The sequence below is a fragment of the Lithobates pipiens genome, unplaced genomic scaffold, assembly GCF_037356315.1.
Source record: "Lithobates pipiens isolate NorthernLeopardFrog02 unplaced genomic scaffold, aLitPip1_a1.2 Scaffold_25, whole genome shotgun sequence".
Taxonomy (NCBI): Eukaryota; Metazoa; Chordata; class Amphibia; order Anura; family Ranidae; genus Lithobates; species Lithobates pipiens.
The window spans coordinates 11119731-11136224 of record NW_027507787.1 but is presented as its reverse complement, the minus strand read 5'-3'; the positions used below and the strand labels follow the sequence as shown (position 1 = coordinate 11136224).

At 46.4% G+C, this 16494-nt stretch overlaps 4 non-coding genes across 4 annotated transcripts; all 4 read right to left on the bottom strand.

Moving 5' to 3' along the window:
* Window positions 1-1574: 1574 nt before the first annotated feature.
* Window positions 1575-1789, bottom strand: LOC143932510 (small nucleolar RNA U3). The gene has a single exon (XR_013262940.1). It is a non-coding gene; the product is annotated as a small nucleolar RNA U3 (small nucleolar RNA).
* A 5800-nt stretch (window positions 1790-7589) lies between these two features.
* Window positions 7590-7804, bottom strand: LOC143932508 (small nucleolar RNA U3). Its single transcript, XR_013262938.1, has one exon. It is a non-coding gene; the product is annotated as a small nucleolar RNA U3 (small nucleolar RNA).
* Window positions 7805-10666: 2862 nt separating this feature from the next.
* Window positions 10667-10881, bottom strand: LOC143932484 (small nucleolar RNA U3). Its single transcript, XR_013262917.1, has one exon. It is a non-coding gene; the product is annotated as a small nucleolar RNA U3 (small nucleolar RNA).
* A 4259-nt stretch (window positions 10882-15140) lies between these two features.
* Window positions 15141-15355, bottom strand: LOC143932470 (small nucleolar RNA U3). The gene has a single exon (XR_013262904.1). It is a non-coding gene; the product is annotated as a small nucleolar RNA U3 (small nucleolar RNA).
* Window positions 15356-16494: the final 1139 nt, after the last annotated feature.

Genomic DNA, 16494 nt, shown 5'->3' with positions numbered 1-16494 from the left:
CAATTATAATGATGTGCTGTTTTCATTTGTTCACATATTGGGGTTCCTCAGCATTTAAATAGGCCCTCTTCATAGTTTATGCTCGAGCGTGCACCAACAAACAGGACCACTATTTCTTCGCTTTAATCCTCTGACATTGGTGGCTCAGCAGACACGTTCAGCTGCATGATGCTGTTCACATTTATAATGATGTGCTGCTTTCCATTCTCCACAGAATGGGGTTCCTCAGCATTTAAATAGGCCCTCTTCCTATTTTATGCTCGAGCGTGCACCAACAAACGGGACCACTGGTTCTAAGCCTTAAGCCTCTGATATTGATGGCTCAGTCAAAACGTTCAACTGCCTGATGCTGTTCACAATTATAATGATGTGCTGCTTTCCATCCTCTGCAGAGCATGGGGTTCCTCAGCATTTAAATAGGCCGTCATCGTATTTTATCATCTAGTGTGCACCATCAAACGGGACACTATTTCTCCGCATTAAGCCTCTGACATTGATGGCTCAGCTGACACGTTCAGCTGGCTGAGGTGTGCACAATTATAATGATGTGCTTCTATCCATTCTCCGCAGAATGGGGTTCTTCTGCATTTAACTAGGCCCTCTCCTTATTTTATGTTTGAGCGTACAACAAACGGGACCACTAGTTCTCAACTTTAAGCCTCTCACATTGATGGCTCAGCCGACAGGTTCAGTTGGCTGATGCTGTTCACAATTATAATGATGTGCTGCTTTCCATTCTCTGCAAAATGGGGTTCCTCAGCAATGCAATAGTCCTTTTTCTTACTTCATGCTCGAGCGTGCGCCATCAAACGAGACCACTAGTTCTCAGCTTTAAGCCTCTGACATTGATGGCTCAGCCGACACCTTCAGCTGGCTGATGCTGTTCCCAATTATGATAATGTGCTGCTGTCCATGCTCCACAGAATAGGGTTCCTCAGCAATTAAATAGTCACTTTTCTTATTTTATGCTCGAGCGTGCACCATCAAACAGAACCATTAGTTTTCAGATTTAAGCCTCTGTCATTGATGGCTCACCCGACACATTCAGCTGGGTGATGCCATGCACAGTTATAATGATGTGCTGCTATCCATTCTCCGCAGAATTGGGTTCCTCAGCATTTAAATAGGCCCTTTTCTTATTTTATGCTCGAGCCTGCACCAACAAATGGGACCACTAGATCTAATTTTTAAGCTTCTGAGATTGATGGCTCAGCCGACACGTTCAGCTGGCTGATGCTGCGTACAATTATAATGATGTGCTGCTTTCCATTCTCCGCAGAATGGGGTTCCTCAGCATTTTAATAGGTCCTCTTCCTATTTTATGCTCAAGCATGCACCATAAAACGGGACAACTAGTTCTCAGATTTAAGCCTCTGTCACTGATGGCTCAGCCGAAATGTTCAACTGGCTGATGCTGTGCACAATTATGATAATGTGCTGCTTTCCATTCTCTGCAGAATGGGGTTCCTCAGCAATTAAATAGGCCCTCTCCTTATTTTATACTCGAGTGTGCACCAACAAACGGGACCACTAGTTCTCAACCTTAAGCCTCTCACATTGGTGGCATTCAAACAACCACTCTGAATGAGTTCCTGCCTACTATCTTCCCATCTGGAAAGATGACCAAGTCATCAAACGGTGGCAGCATCTGCAGAGAGCAGCACTGCCAACAGGAGTCCTAATGAGACAAGAACCCTAAAATTCATCATCGTGGAAGATGAGTATGGACACTTTCGAGCACATTTCTCCCTTTGCATCCTACAGAAATGATCCCTGAAAGTATCGTCCTCCCTTTTCTTATTTTATACTCGAGCGTGCACCAACAAATGGGACCACTAGATCTGAGCTTTAAGCCTCTGACATTGATGGCTCAGCTGATACATTCAGCTGGCTGATGGTGTTCACAATTATAATGATGCGCTGCTTTCCATCCTCCGCAGAATAGGGTTCCTCAGCATTTAAATAGGCCGTTATCTTATTTTATGCTCGAGCGCGCACCAGCAAATGTGACCACTAGTTCTCAACTTTAAGCCTCTAACATTGGTAGCTCAGCAGACACATTCAGCTGGCTGATGCTGTTCACAATTATAATGATGTGCTGCTATCCATCCTTCACAGAATGGGGTTCATCAGCAATTAAATAGTCCCTTTTCTTATATTATGCTCGAGCGCGCACCATCAAACTTGACCACTAGTTCTCAACTGGCTGATGCTGTTCACAATTATAATGATGTACTGCTTTCCATCCTCCGCAGAATGGGGTACCTCAGCATTTAAACAGGCTGTCATCTTATTTTATGCTTGAGCATGCACCATCCAACGGGACCACTATTTCTCCGCTTTAAGCCTCTGAGATTGATGGCTCAGCCAACACGTTCAGCTAGCTGATGCTGTTCACAATTATAATGATGTGCTTCCATCCATTCTCCGCAGAATGGGGTTCTTTTGCATTTAAATAGGCCCTCTCCTTATTTTATGTTTGAGCGTACAACAACAAACGGGACCACTAGTTCTCAACTTTAAGCCTCTCACATTGGTGACTCAGCAGACAGGTTCAGTTGGCTGATGCTATTCACAATTATAATGCGCTGCTTTCCATCCTCCGCAGAATGGGGTTCCTCCAGCATTTAAATAGGCCGTCATCTTATTTTATCCTCTAGCGTGCACCAACAAACGGGACCACTAGTTCTCAGCTTTAAGCCTCTGACATTGATGGTTCAGCCGACACATTCAGCTGGCTGATGCTGTTCACAATTATAATGATGTGCTGTTTTCCTTTATTCGCATATTGGGTTTCCTCAGCATTTAAATAGGCCCTCTTCATAGTTTATGCTCGTGCGTGCACCAACAAACGGGACCACTATTTCTTCGCTTTAATCCTCTGACATTGGTGGCTCAGCAGACACGTTCAGCTGCATGATGCTGCTCACATTTATAATGATGTGCTGCTTTCCATTCTCCACAGAATGGGGTTCCTCAGCATTTAAATAGGCCCTCTCCTTATTTTATGCTTGAGTGTGCACCATCAAACAGAACCACTAGTTCTCAGCTTTAAAGAGGAAGTAAACCCTGATGAGTTTACTTCCTCTTTCATTCCCTGCAAAGGCAAAGCATAATGGACTACTATGCATCGCATAGTAGCCCATTATGTGTCACTTACCTGACACAGGAGCCAGCGAAGTCACCGCTGTCCCCTGTAGTCCGCCGCATCCATCTTGTTGGTGGGGTCTTTTTAATCCAGCCAATAAAGGCGGGGCCCAGTCCTACTTTCTCCAACACCCGCCACAGAAAATTCCACTCTAGGCTGTCAAAAGCTTTTGTTACATCCAAAGACATTATGGCCCTCGCCCCCACATTCTCTACTGGGATCTGCATATTTAGGAAGGTTCTTCTGATGTTCATACTAGTGGATCTTCCCATAATAAACCCCGTTTGATCTGGGTGTACTAACTTTGTCATGAATTGATTCAACCTATTTGAAAGTACTTTAGCTAAGATTTTTTCATCCGCATTCAATAGCGATATTGGCCTGTACGAGGCTACTTCCAGCGGGTCCTTATCCGCTTTGGGGATCACTATAATCGTTGCCTCTGTCATTGATGCAGGTAAATGTCTCCCTTCCGCTGAGTCTATTAATGTCTTATGCAACTCAGGGAGTAGGAGTTCTCCATAATATTTATATATTTCTACCGGGAGCCCATCCGGGCCGGGGGCCTTCTGATTTGGCATCCCAGCCACTGCCTGTTGTAGCTCATTAATGGTTATCGGGGCATCTAAGGTTTCCCGTTCCTCCCGAGTAAGAGTCACCATTTCTAGATTTTCCAGGAAGCTATCCATTACACCTTCCTCCCCTGAACCTTGTGACTGGTACAGCTCCCTGTAGTAATTTCCAAAAATTTCTACTATCTCCTCACTCTTACATGATGTCACCCCGTTTGAGTTTCTAATACTTGAAATGACTGAGGGGGGAGAGTTTGTCTTAACCAACTGTGCGAGCAATCTTCCCACCCCCTCCCCTTCTCCAAAATAGCGCTGTTTCACAAATATTCGTTTACTCTCTTCTTTTTTTATAATCGCTATTTTATAACCTTGTTGTTTATTTAACCAAATTTTTTGATTTTTCTGGGGTTGGGTCCATGACATAGGCACTCTCTGCTTCTAAGAGTTCCTTCCTAATACTCTCCTCCCATAGCCTGGATTTTCTCTTCATTCTTGCTACCTGTTGGATCAAAGTACCCCTAATAAACGCCTTTAGGGTATCCCAGATCACACTCATTGGCGCCGTGCCCGCATTAAAGCTTATAAACTCTCTTAATCTTAGTTTAACCTCCGCTTCGTCCTTCATGAGTTCCAGCCAAAAAGGACTAATCTTCCAACACCCTTGAATTTTTTTGACCCCCGTATTAAGCACGACCCTCACCAAGGAGTGGTCTGAGATCCCTCTAGGCATATATTCTATCTCCCTTATGTTTTGTGCCATTTCCACATTTCCTATAACCATATCTATCCTAGAAAGGGTACCATGAGATCCTGACGAGCAAGAGTATTGTTTAACTCTCGGATGCCTCTCTCTCCAAAGGTCCTTTAAACCTATTTCATTCAGGAAGCAGCTCAGCCTGGTTTCACCTAAGTCCCCGGGCCGCACCTTAGGGGGGAACCTATCATAATTTACATCCAGGACTTCATTGAAGTCTCCCATCGCTATAATCGGGATGTCTTCTTTATCCCCAATAAATTCCATCAGTTTGTACATAACTTCCATTTTAAACGGTGGGGGTATATATATATTTGCCAGAATACAATGGCTGCCCTCAAGTTTACCATACAGGAAAACATATCGACCCAACTCATCTATGCTGACCTGGTTGCAGGAGAAGTTCACCCCCTCCTTTATTATCACACTTACCCCCCTTGAATAGGAGGAGTATACTGAGTGATATTGTTGTTGATATTTCCTGTTATTTAACAGTGATTTAGACATATTGGTTAGGTGGGTCTCCTGCAAACAAGCCAGTCCAACATCAAATCTCTCCAACATAGCAAAAACTATCGCTTTTTTTACCGGGGTGCCCAAGCCCCTCACATTCCAAGACCCGATATTAATGGATTTACCCTGTATCAATTGTGCCATCGGTTAAAAAAGAAGACAAACTAACGAGCGGAGAACGCCACACAGCTAAACAATGAACAACTACGTAATGCTTATAAAATATAAAGTCTACTGAGATACCTATCTTCAATAAGTGCACCCACCCAAATATCATAATCCGTTGGTATTTCCCAACTTTGTTCATTAGTAACTTACAATTAAATTTAACCCTAAGATAAAATATCTTGTGATAGTGCTTTGTGTTAGTATTCTTTCTCTCTTGTGCATTTATCCTATCATTTTCATGTTTTCCCTTCACATATTTACTCTCTTGTGTATTTATCGTGCTATCTTCAAATTTTCCTTTCACGTGTTTACTTTTTTCAGACAATTTTACCCCCCCACCCACCCCAACCCCACCGAATCCTCCTCCCCCCCCCCACCCCTCCCACCCCAACCCCACCAAACCCTCCCCCCCCCAACCCTCCTTCCCGTCTGTTTAATACCAAGCCCTCCCTTCCTTCCCCCCACCTAACAAGGTGCTCCCTACGGGAGTTTAACGTGACCGAACCATCCATAACCCACCTCACACCCTATCTCACAGACACCACCGCGGTGATCCCCCCCCCCCCCCCCCCCATCCTACCAATTCTTAACTTCGGTATCCAACCAAGAATTTATCAAAACCGCTTACCGAACTTGTCTAGTAACCAGGACTCCAAGAATTTTATAGCGTCAGGGCCTTCGCTTTTCTCGGGTAGCCCCAGCAACCTGATGTTAACCCGGCGGGATCTATTTTCTAGCTCATCCATTTTAGTAGCATAGCTGTCCAAGTTCTTTTGCATGTTCTTAACCGTATGCTGTATTGGGTTTAAATCGTCCTCCAGCTGACTTATTCTTAATTCCAGCTCCGCTGTTCTTTCAACTACTTTCTGGATGTCTTGTCGCACTAACAATATATCCTCCTTCATTCCTGTTAGCTGGGCTGCCAGGTTTCCCAGGGACTGTTGACATGCGTTTACCGCATGTAATACATCCTTCAATGTTGGGGCCTCCTCCTCTTGCGGCCTGCCAGACCTATCAGACTCCAAATCTCCTTGGGTACCCACCATGCTCTTTTTACTCTTGCCCTCAGGGACTAGCATGGTTAGAGAGGCCGCTTGGCCATGGCTTTTTCTATCGGCAGGACCCCCGGTATGAGATTTGGCTTGTGCCGTCTGTGCTCCTTTTGTTGGTGTTTGGTCTGGGGTGTGCACTGGAGTATGCACAAACCGTTCTAATTTTGCCGCGGCTGATATTGCTGCCTGATTACTTTTTTCTTTTTCTTTGGAGGAGCGGAGATGTTGTGTCCCCGCCCCCTCATGCTGCGACTGTTCCTCCCCGCGTCGCCTAGACATTTTAACTTATAGAGGCCGTTGCCCCAAAATAAAGCAGGGAAAATGGAGACCCAATGCCAAGACCTCTCAGACAGACCCCCAGATCCATACTACGCACAGGAGAGAAAACAAACAAAAATAAATAAATAAATAAATCGATCCCACCCCCAAGAAATAACCTAATATCTCTTCCTTTCCTTTCTCCCTATCCTTCCCTATTGCCCCCCTATCTTTCCCTTACCGTACCTTTCCCTACCCCCGCCTCCCCGCCCCCTTTTCCCCGCCCCCTTTTTCCCCCTGTATTTATTTAAAGCGTTTCTGGCTGTATCCACCATTTGCTGCGTCCGGAAGTCATTTAAATGAATGTGAACATGCCATTATACAGTTATATGTCAATGGAGTATCATTCAGGAGGTTTGAAAAAATAAAATAAAAAAGGTTCTTGTCATCCTCAATGATAACATATCTAGTAGCAGTTCAATAGATGGCAATATGGGCATATATATCCCATCAGCGGGAGGTACATAGCATAACATAAAAAGCATGAAGAGTGTAGATTACATTCTGCTGTCTTAACTCCTATATGCCAGATGGAAAACGAAAGGAACAGCTATCACAGTCTTTTTAAACAATCAGTCAGTGCGCTAGACTTGTCTCCTCTCCTCAGGAGGGGCTATTCCTCAACTATTTTCCCCCACTGGGGGTACTCACGGATACCATTGGTTATGGCTGGGAAGTGCCGGCGTCTGAGTGCTGCCTAGGCTGATCTCGTTCAGCCTGTATCTTCGGCGGTTAGCGGCCGGCGCATGTGACCGCGCCTTCGCTCCTGCGATGCCCGGGAAATCCTCGGCTGGGCTCGACTTGCATCTAGGAATCTTCGGCCGCTTTCGGCCAGCTTCGACATATGCCGGCGCTTCCGTCCTCCTGAACTTCAGGCCTCGCTCCTCCCTTGGCTGTTCGTCGGGTCCTCCAGCGTGTGGCACTCGGAGACAGGACGAGGAGGAGACAGCGCAGCGGTGTCTCACTCACCTCAACCTAGCCACATCCTCCCCCTCACACCACGCCCCACACACATCCGGTCCAGTTCTCAACCTTAAGCCTCTCACATTGGTGGCGTTCAAACAACCACTCTGAATGAGTTCCTGCCTACCATCTTCCCATCTGAAAAGATGACCAAGTCATCAAACGGTGGCAGCATCTGCAGAGAACAGCACTGCCAACAGGAGTCCTAATGAGACAAGAACCCTAAAATTCATCATCGTGGAAGATGAGTATGGACACTTTCGAGCACATTTCTCCCTTTGCATCCTACAGAAATGATCCCTGAAAGTATAGTCCTCCCTTTTCTTATTTTATACTCGAGTGTGCACCAACAAATGGGACCACAAGATCTGAGCTTTAAGCCTCTGACATTGGTGGCTCAGCCGATACGTTCAGCTGGCTGATGCTGTTCACAATTATAATGATGTGCTGCTATCCATCCTTCGCAGAATGGGGTTCCTCAGCAATTAAATAGTCCCTTTTCTTATATTATGCTCGAGCGTGCACCATCAAACTTGACCACTAGTTCTCAACCGACTGATGCTGTTTTGATGGCTCACCCGACACATTCAGCTGTTTGATGCCATGCACAGTTACAATGTGCTGCTATCCATTCTCCGCAGAATTGGGTTCCTCAGCATTTAAATAGGCCCTTTTCTTATTTTATGCTTGAGCCTGCGCCAACAAATGGGACCACTAGATCTCAGCTTTAAGCTTCTGAGATTGATGGCTCAGCCGACACGTTCAGCTTGCTGATGCTACGTACAATTATAATGATGTACTGCTTTCCATCCTCCGCAGAATGGGGTACCTCAGCATTTAAATAGGCCGTCATCTTATTTTATGCTTGAGCGTGCACCATCCAACGGGACCACTATTTCTCTGCTTTAAGCATCTGACATTGATGGCTCAGCCGACACGTTCAGCTGGCTGATGCTGTTCACAATTATAATGATGTGCTTCCATCCATTCCACGCAGAATGGGGTTCTTTTGCATTTAAATAGGCCCTCTCCTTATTTTATGTTTGAGCGTACAACAAACGGGACCACTAGTTCTCAACTTTAAGCCTCTCACATTGGTGCTCAGCCGACGCGTTCAGTTTGCTGATGCTGTTCACAATTATAATGATGTGCTGCTTTCCATTCTCTGCAAAATGGGGTTCCTCAGCAATGCAATAGTCCCTTTTCTTACTTCATGCTCGCGCGTGCACCATCAAACAGAACCACTAGTTCTCAGATTTAAAGAGGAGCTGCACAAAAAAAAAAAATATTAAAAGCCAGCAGCTACTAATATTGCAGCTGCTGACTTTTAATAATATCACACTTACCTGTCCCAGGTTCCAGCGATGTCGGCGGCAGATGACGAGCAAACGCTCGTCTCGCTGCAGCCACCGCCGCCATCCTCTGTCAGGGAATCGGGAAGTGAAGCAAGAGGGCTTCACTGCCCGGTTCCCTACTGCGCATGCGCGAGTCGCGCTGCGCTGGTTCCCCGCTGTGTCTCTGGGAACTGTGTGTTTCCCAGAACACAACGGGGGGGGCGGAGCCATGCGGCGGTGGGCGGAGCCATGCAGCGGTCTGGCCGGAAGTGGGTGCAGTTACCTGGATTATCCAGGTAACTGCACCCCCCTCCCCCCCGAAAGGTGCCGATTGTGGCACCGGAGGGGGGGAGGGATAATACTAGCGGAACTTCCCCTTTAGGGTGAAGAACCGCTTTAAGCCTCTGTCATTGATGGCTCAGACGAAACGTTCATCTGGCTGATGCTATGCACAATTATGATGCGCTGCTTTCCATTCTCCGCAGAATGGGGTTCTTCAGCAATTAAATAGGCCCTCTCCTTATTTTATACTCGAGTGTGCACCAACAAACAGGATCACTAGTTCTCAACCTTAAGCCTCTCACATTGGTGGCTCAGCCGACACGTTCAGCTGGCTGATGCTGTTCACAATTATAATGATGTGCTGCTTTCCATTCTCTGCAGAATGGGGTTCCTCAGCAATTAAATAGGCCCTCTTCCTATTTTATGCTCGAGCGTGCACCAACAAACGGGACCACTGGTTCTAAGCCTTAAGCCTCTGATATTGATGGCTCAGGCAAAACGTTCAACTGCCTGATGCTGTTCACAATTATAATGATGTGCTGCTTTCTATTCTCTGCAGAATGGGGTTCCTCAGCATTTAAATAGGCCCACTTCCTATTTCATGCTCGAGCGTGCACCATCAAACAGGACCACTAGTTCTTAACTTTAAGCCTCTGACATTGATGGCTCAGCCGACGCGTTCAGCTGGTTGATGAAGTTCACAATTATAATTATGTGCTGCTTTCCATCCTCTGCAGAGCATGGGGTTCCTCAGCATTTAAATAGGCCATCATCGTATTTTATCATCTAGTGTGCACCATCAAACGGGACACTATTTCTCCGCATTAAGCCTCTGACATTGATGGCTCAGCCGACACGTTCAGCTGGCTGAGGTGTGCACAATTATAATGATGTGCTTCTATCCATTCTCCGCAGAATGGGGTTCATCTGCATTTAAATAGGCCCTCTCCTTATTTTATGTTTGAGCGTACAACAAACAGGACCACTAGTTCTCAACTTTAAGCCTCTCACATTGGTGTCTCAGCCGACACGTTCAGTTGGCTGATGCTGTTCACAATTATAATGATGTGCTGCTTTCCATTCTCTGCAAAATGAGGTTCCTCAGCAATGCAATAGTCCCTTTTCTTACTTCATGCTCGAGCGTGCACCATCAAACGGGACCACTAGTTCTCAGCTTTAAGCCTCTGACATTGATGGCTCAGCCGACACCTTCAGTTGGCTGATGCTGTTCACACTTATGATAATGTGCTGCTATCCATTCTCCGCAGAATTGGGTTCCTCAGCATTTAAATAGGCCCTTTTCTTATTTTATGCTTGAGCCTGCGCCAACAAATGGGACCACTAGATCTCAGCTTTAAGCTTCTGAGATTGATGGCTCAGCCGACACGTTCAGCTTGCTGATGCTGCGTACAATTATGATAATGTGCTGCTATCCATTCTCCGCAGAATGGGGTTCCTCAGCATTTAAATAGTCAATTTTCTTATTTTATGCTTGAGTGTGCACCATCAAACGGACCACTAGTTCTCAACCTTAAGCCTCTCACATTGGTGGCGTTCAAACAACCACTCTGAATGAGTTCCTGCCTATCATCTTCCCATCTGGAAAGATGACCAAGTCATCAAACGGTGGCAGCATCTGCAGAGAGCAGCACTGCCAACAGGAGTCCTAATGAGACAAGAACCCTAAAATTCATCATCGTGGAAGATGAGTATGGACACTTTTGAGCACATTTCTCCCTTTGCATCCTACAGAAATGATCCCTGAAAGTATAGTCCTCCCTTTTCTTATTTTATACTCGAGCGTGCACCAACAAATGGGACCACAAGATCTGAGCTTTAAGCCTCTGACATTGGTGGCTCAGCCGATACGTTCAGCTGGCTGATGCTGTTCACAATTATGATGATGTGCTGCTTTCTATTCTTCGCAGAATGGGGTTCCTATGTATTTAAATAGGCCGTCATCTTATTTTATGCTTGAGCGTGCACCATGAAACGGGACAACTAGTTCTCATCTTTAAGCCTCTATCATTGGTGGCTCAGCCGACACGTTCAACTGGCTGATGCTATGCACAATTATAATGATGCGCTGCTTTCCATCCTCTGCAGAATGGGGTTCCTCAGCATTTAAATAGGCCGTTATCTTATTTTATGCCCGAGCGCGCACCAGCAAATGTGACCACTAGTTCTCAACTTTAAGCCTCTAACATTGGTAGCTCAGCAGACACATTCAGCTGGCTGATGCTGTTCACAATTATAATGATGTGCTGCTATCCATCCTTCACAGAATGGGGTTCCTCAGCAATTAAATAGTCCCTTTTCTTATATTATGCTCGAGCGCGCACCATCAAACTTGACCACTAGTTCTCAACTGGCTGATGCTGTTCACAATTATAATGATGTACTGCTTTCCATCCTCCGCAGAATGGGGTACCTCAGCATTTAAACAGGCCGTCATCTTATTTTATGCTTGAGCATGCACCATCCAACGGGACCACTATTTCTCCGCTTTAAGCCTCTGAGATTGATGGCTCAGCCAACACGTTCAGCTAGCTGATGCTGTTCACAATTATAATGATGTGCTTCCATCCATTCTCCGCAGAATGGGGTTCTTTTGCATTTAAATAGGCCCTCTCCTTATTTTATGTTTGAGCGTACAACAACAAACGGGACCACTAGTTCTCAACTTTAAGCCTCTCACATTGGTGACTCACAGGTTCAGGTTCAGTTGGCTGATGCTATTCACAATTATAATGCGCTGCTTTCCATCCTCCGCAGAATGGGGTTCCTCCAGCATTTAAATAGGCCGTCATCTTATTTTATCCTCTAGCGTGCACCAACAAACGGGACCACTAGTTCTCAGCTTTAAGCCTCTGACATTGATGGTTCAGCCGACACGTTCAGCTGGCTGATGCTGTTCACAATTATAATGATGTGCTGTTTTCCTTTATTCGCATATTGGTGTTCCTCAGCATTTAAATAGGCCCTCTTCATAGTTTATGCTCGAGCGTGCACCAACAAACAGGACCACTATTTCTTCGCTTTAATCCTCTGACATTGGTGGCTCAGCAGACACGTTCAGCTGCATGATGCTGTTCACATTTACCGTATATACTCGAGTATAGGCCGACCCGAGTATAAGCCGAGGCCCCCAATTTACCCCCAAAAAACTGGAAAACTTATTGACTCGTGTATAAGCCGAGGGTGAGACATGGCTGTCCATCCCTGTGTGTCCGTCCATCCCTGTGTGTGTGTCCGTCCATCCATCCCTGTGTGTGTGTCCATCCATCCATCCATCCCTGTGTGTGTATCCATCCATCCATCCATCCCTGTGTGTGTGTGTGTGTGTGTGTGTGTATCCATCCATCCATCCATCCATCCCTATGTGTGTGTGTGTGTGTGTATCCATCCATCCATCCATCCATCCATCCATCCCTGTGTGTGTGTGTGTGTGTGTGTGTGTGTATCCATCCATCCATCCATCCATCCCTGTGTGTGTGTGTGTGTGTGTGTGTATCCATCCATCCATCCATCCATCCCTGTGTGTGTGTGTGTGTGTGTGTGTGTGTGTGTGTGTGTGTGTGTGTGTGTGTGTGTGTGTGTGTGTGTGTGTCCGTGCAGCCTTGTGTGTGTGTCCAGCCTACCTGTGTCCCAAGCCTCCGTCCCGAGCCGCCGTCGTCCCGAGCCTCCTCCGTCCCGTGCCGTGCCTCCTCCGTCCCGTGCCTCCCCCGTGCCGTGCCTCCTCCGTCCCGTGTCTCCTCCGTCCCGTGCCGTGCCGTGCCTCCTCCGTCCCGTGCCGATGGATCGCCGCTCTTCTCGGCGGCCATTCTACAATTCAAAATTCCGCCTCCGCCTGTGATAGGCGGAACACTCAATTTCCCAGCAGCCTGTGTTCCGCCTATCACAGACATCCTCTCATACTCGTCCGTAGTATGAGAATGAGCGGATGTCCGTGATAGGCGGAACACTGACTGCTGGGAAATTCAGTGTTCCGCCTATCACAGGCGGAGGCGGAGAAGGAGGCGCGGCTTTTGAAAATTAATGTCCGCCGTCTGTCTGCTCGATACGCTGATCGAGCAGTCAGACAGCGGCGACTCGAGTATAAGCCGAGGGGGCACTTTCAGCCTCAAAAAAGAGGCTGAAAATCTCGGCTTATACTCGAGTATATACGGTATAATGATGTGCTGCTTTCCATTCTCCACAGAATGGGGTTCCTCAGCATTTATTAGGCCCTCTCCTTATTTTATGCTTGAGTGTGCACCATCAAACAGAACCACTAGTTCTTAGCTTTAAAGAGGAAGTAAACCCTGATGAGTTTACTTCCTCTTTCATTCCCTGCAAAGGCAAAGCATAATGGACTACTATGCATCGCATAGTAGCCCATTATGTGTCACTTACCTGACACAGGAGCCAGCGAAGTCGCCGCTGTCCCCTGTAGTCCGCCGCATCCATCTTGTTGGTGGGGTCTTGCAGCTCCGCCGCTGTCATTTGGCGAAACCGCGATGACGTCACTCCCACGCATGCGAACGGGCGCCGACACGCGCGGCAGCTCTGTCGCTGAGAATGCCGCGCTCAGTGCGCCTGCGCGCCGCTGTCTACGGCGCATGCACCGTAGACAGCGGTGCCGGTTTTCGGGCAAATATCTCCTAAACCATATAGGTTTAGGAGATATTGCTTGGACCTACAGGTAAGCCTTAATCTAGGCTTACCTGTAGGTCAAAGTGGTTTGTAAGGGTTTACAACCACTTTAAGCCTCTGACATTGGTGGCTCGGCCGATGCTGTGTACAATTATAATGATGTGCTGCCTTCCAATTCTCTGCAGAATGGGGTTCCTCAGCAAATAAATAGTCCCTTTTCTTATATTATGGTTCTAAGCCTTAAGCCTCTGATATTGATGGCTCAGGCAAAACGTTCAACTGCCTGATGCTGTTCACAATTATAATGATGTGCTGCTTTCTATTCTCTGCAGAATGGGGTTCCTCAGCATTTAAATAGGCCCTCTTCCTATTTCATGCTCGAGCGTACACCATCAAACGGGACCACTAGTTCTTAACTTTAAGCCTCTGACATTGATGGCTCAGCCGACGCGTTCAGCTGGTTGATGAAGTTCACAATTATAATTATGTGCTGCTTTCCATCCTCTGCAGAGCATGGGGTTCCTCAGCATTTGAGGTGTGCACAATTATAATGATGTGCTTCTATCCATTCTCCGCAGAATGGGGTTCATCTGCATTTAAATAGGCCCTCTCCTTATTTTATGTTTGAGCGTACAACAAACGGGACCACTAGTTCTCAACTTTAAGCCTCTCACATTGGTGTCTCAGCCGACACGTTCAGTTGGCTGATGCTGTTCACAATTATAATGATGTGCTGCTTTCCATTCTCTGCAAAATGGGGTTCCTCAGCAATGCAATAGTCCCTTTTCTTACTTCATGCTCGAGCGTGCACCATCAAACGGGACCACTAGTTCTCAGCTTTAAGCCTCTGACATTGATGGCTCAGCTGACACCTTCAGTTGGCTGATGCTGTTCACACTTATGATAATGTGCTGCTGTCCATTCTCCGCAGAATGGGGTTCCTCAGCAATTAAATAGTCACTTTTCTTATTTTATACTCGAGCGTGCACCATCAAACAGAACCACTAGTTCTCAGTTTTAAGCCTCTGTCATTGATGGCTCACCCGACACATTCAGCTGGTTGATGCCATGCACAGTTATAATGTGCTGCTATCCATTCTCCGCAGAATTGGGTTCCTCAGCATTTAAATAGGCCCTTTGACTTATTTTATGCTTGAGCCTGCGCCAACAAATGGGACCACTAGATTTAGCTTTAAGCTTCTGAGATTGATGGCTCAGCCGACACGTTCAGCTTGCTGATGCTGCGTACAATTATAATGATGTGCTGCTTTCCATTCTCCGCAGAATGGGGTTCCTCAGCATTTAAATAGTCAATTTTCTTATTTTACGCTTGAGTGTGCACCATCAAACGGGACCACTAGTTCTCAACCTTAAGCCTCTCACATTGGTGGCCTTCAAACAACCACTCTGAATGAGTTCCTGCCTATCATCTTCCCATCTGGAAAGATGACCAAGTCATCAAACGGTGGCAGCATCTGCAAAGAGCAGCACTGCCAACAGGAGTCCTAATGAGACAAGAACTCTAAAATTCATCATCGTGGAAGATGAGTATGGACACTTTTGAGCACATTTCTCCCTTTGCATCCTACAGAAATGATCCCTGAAAGTATAGTCCTCCCTTTTCCTATTTTATACTCGAGCGTGCACCAACAAATGGGACCACAAGATCTGAGCTTTAAGCCTCTGACATTGGTGGCTCAGCCGATATGTTCAGCTGGCTGATGCTGTTCACAATTATGATGATGTGCTGCTATCCATCCTTCGCAGAATGGGGTTCCTCAGCAATTAAATAGGCCGTCATCTTATTTTATGCTTGAGCATGCACCATCCAACGGGACCGCTATTTCTCTGCTTTAAGCCTCTGAGATTGATGGCTCAGCCGACACGTTCAGCTGGCTGATGCTGTTCACAATTGTAATTATGTGCTTCCATCCATTCCACGCAGAATGGGGTTCTTTTGCATTTAAATAGGCCCTCTCCTTATTTTATGTTTGAGCGTACAACAAACGGGACCACTAGTTCTCAACTTTAAGCCTCTCACATTGGTGCTCAGCCGGCGCGTTCAGTTTGCTGATGCTGTTCACAATTATAATGATGTGCTGCTTTCCATTCTCTGCAAAATGGGGTTCCTCAGCAATGCAATAGTCCCTTTTCTTACTTCATGCTCGCGCGTGCACCATCAAACGGGACCACTAGTTCTCAGATTTAAGCCTCTGTCATTGATGGCTCAGACGAAACGTTCAACTGGCTGATGCTATGCACAATTATGATGCGCTGCTTTCCATCCTCCGCAGAATGGGGTTCCTCCAGCATTTAAATAGGCCGTCATCTTATTTTATCCTCTAGCGTGCACCAACAAACGGGACCACTAGTTCTCAGCTTTAAGCCTCTGACATTGATGGCTCAGCCGACACGTTCAGCTGGCTGATGCTGTTCACAATTATAATGATGTGCTGTTTTCCTTTATTCGCATATTGGGGTTCCTCAGCATTTAAATAGGCCCTCTTCATAGTTTATGCTCGAGCGTGCACCAACAAACGGGACCACTATTTCTTCGCTTTAATCTTCTGACATTGGTGGCTCAGCAGACACGTTCAGCTGCATGATGCTGTTCACATTTATAATGATGTGCTGCTTTCCATTCTCCACAGAATGGGGTTCCTCAGCATTTAAATAGGCCCTCTCCTTATTTTATGCTTGAGTGTGCACCATCAAACAGAACCACTAGTTCTCAGCTTTAAAGAGGAAGTAAACC